Raw genomic sequence first — 3,228 nt, 5'->3', positions numbered from 1 at the left:
CGAAACTTAAGCAACTTTTTGATGTTCTTATGAAAATCGTTCGTCATTTTGAGTTCCAAATACCTTTATGGAATAGACTACTTACTAGTGCAGTTCGTAATTACTCCCAAGCGGATTTTAAGCCATTCGCAAGCTGCAATGTTTTCTAAAACTGCGAGTTTTGACCCAGAGTTTCAGAATGCCGAACAGCATCTCTAAGGGACTTTAGTCGGAAGATTTTGATGGACAATCAAATAATTTGGTTCGCATTACTCGATAACTACTCTAAGATCAACTTTTCCAAAGGTTTTCGTTCATTATCATGCTGAAAATCGCAATAAAGTAAGTTGTTCTGTTCGTTGTTCTCAATCATATAATTCATTTTGTTGGCGAAAAACGTCCCAAGAAGAAAAACAATCCAACTCTGTTTGTGTTTCAATATCAGGACTAACCCTTCTCTTCAAAAATCATGACCACACCCTTAAATTTTTGCTCTCCATTCATTATTGGGCCTTCACTAAAAGGATATGTTATAATATTTCCTTCAGCCTTTGAGCCTCACATACTTTGCCTGAATTTAAGAAGGAAAATGTGGACCCGTTTATAAATAAAACTGTTTTTTATTAGTCTTGCGAAATCTATTTCAATATTCTACCCAAAATTGTACAAAATTTTTAAAAAAAATCGTATTTCTTTAAGTAAACTCTGTGCCATGTCTCTGCGGGATTCATATGCGGTTACATGATCGTACATTAAAGGCTTACAAAACATGGAGGTCAAACAATTAACGTTGTGGGAAAGATTTTTGGTGAGTAGAGAAAGTCCTGATATTGAAATGCAAATAAAATTGGATTATTTTACTTTCTGGGACATTTTTGGCCAACAAAATGAACCATAGGATTAAGTACATTGAACAGAACAACTTACTTTATTGCGATTTTCAGCATGATAATGAACCAAAACCTTTGGCAAAGTTGATCTAAGAGTAGTTATCGAGTAATGGGACCCAAACTCTTTGATTGTTCATCAAAATCTCCCGACTCAAGTCCCTTAGAGATCCTGTTCGGCATTCTGAAGCGCTCGCAGTTTTAGAAAACATTGCAGCTTTCGAATGGCTTAAAATCCGCTTGGGATTGATTACGAACTACAATAGTAAGTAATCTATTCCATAAAGGTGTTTGAAACTCAAATGGACCAAAGATTTTTATAAGAAAATCAAAAAGTTTCTTAAGTTTCGAATAGCTATTTATGGAGTTAGTTCAGTTATTATTTTCCTGTAACTCACAGCGAAATGGAATTAATTTTTTGTTGTTTGTATAATGTAGACACATAATATTATTATTATCAATTGTATAATTTTGAATAAATCAATTGAAATAGAAATTATAGCACTTTGTATACAATGACAAAAGAAGTTGCTTAGGTTTCGATCAATACTATATATATATATATTATATATATATATATATATATATATATATATATATATATATATATATATATATATATTATATTATATATTATATATATTATATATATATATTCCATTTCGCTGTGAGTTACAAGAAAATAATAACTGAATTAACTCCATAAATAGCTGTTCGAAACTTAAGCAACTTTTTCATCTTCTTATGAAAATCTTTGGTCCTTTTGAGTTCCAAACACCTCTATGGAATTGATTATTTAGCGCTTCAGAATGCCGAACAGCATCTCTAAGGGACTTGAGTCGGGAGATTTTGATGGACAATCAAAGACTTTGGGTCTTATTACTCGATAACTACTCTTAGATCAACTTTGCCAATGGTTTTGGTTCATTATCATCAGGGAAACCGAAAACATGCTCTAAAAAAAGTGTTTTAAGCGCTTTAAATATGCCGTAAAAAACTCAAAATATGCTCTTAAAATTTAAAATGTATGCTCCAAAAATAAATTTTTTTATTTTTGGAGCACTGAAATTGTAATGAAATAATAAATGTTTAATGTCATATTCTATATCCTACAACATTTTTTTATAAATGTTTCATCTCATAGTTTGAAGAACTAGTATAATAGAATTCCGTTTTACGTTCAGATAACCAATAAATAACATGAAACCATTTGGTCCCCAAAAAACATATTTCAAACGACAAAGTTTGACACATTTCTTCCAATTGTATTCATAGCTTTTAAACTGACATTTTAATCGGTGTTGTCATAAATTCCAATAATTAGTTTTTTAAACTATAAAACTGGATTGGTCTCATGAAATCAAAAGTAATCGGTTTTATGTCCGATTTAAAATATAATGCTTTATTGAATAAAAAACTATAACATAACGATTTTTTTTTCAAAATTGTAAAATAGGCTAAAAAATTAAAAAAAAAAATATAAAAAAATAGAATATTATTTTTTTTAAATAAAGTTTTGAAAAGAAAATTAAAAATGTATAAAAACGAAAAAAGCGAAAACATCAAAATATTCTTATAATTAATATTGAATATACATACTTTTGTATTTATTGAAATTACCAGTTATACTTTAGGAAGCAATAAAAATAGGATTCTCTCATATCCAATACATTTACCACCAAAGTTTAAACGGTCAGATACATTAATTTTAAAACTATCTGATTTCAATATTAAATATCTTATATGGGCAATTTCGTGTCGAATGACCCAAATCAAAAAGTAATTTATGTATAAAACAGTAGTATTAATTTCAATATAATGATTCCAGACCTAAACGCGCAAATAGTTTTAAAAAAATTGAAATTTAAGATTTAACTCAAATAAATCTAAATATGTTAAAAATGCAATGTTCATCAAATGAAAGTCGAAATGTACAACTTTAAAAAGTCTTTAAATGCTTATACCTCCTAAATGGAAGCCGTTAAGAGTTGTTAACATATTCGTAAAATAGTATTTTAATATGACAACTTACTTTTTAATTTTATTTATATAATCATTCCTTATACTTTTTAGTATATATTTAATACACTTCGCCAATTAAGAAAACCTTCTTAAATGTTTATTAACATTTGATTTTTAACACAACACTGTCATATTGTTTTTTATTACTTAAGATTCACAATATTTTAATTACACTATTTTTCTATGAACATTAAATTCAATAACTCATTTAAGTTTTACGATGAATAATTAAAACTGAACATGACTGAACAAAACACAAAACATAACTGAACTTAGCAAAATTTATGCATTATTTATTTTTATTTTTTTACGCTAAAAAATGCAGTACTATCATCCGGAA

This window comes from Lucilia cuprina, chromosome X (genome assembly GCF_022045245.1).
Source record: "Lucilia cuprina isolate Lc7/37 chromosome X, ASM2204524v1, whole genome shotgun sequence".
Lineage (NCBI taxonomy): Eukaryota > Metazoa > Arthropoda > Insecta > Diptera > Calliphoridae > Lucilia > Lucilia cuprina.
The sequence above is the reverse complement of the archived record's forward strand: the minus strand, read 5'-3'. Positions refer to the sequence as shown.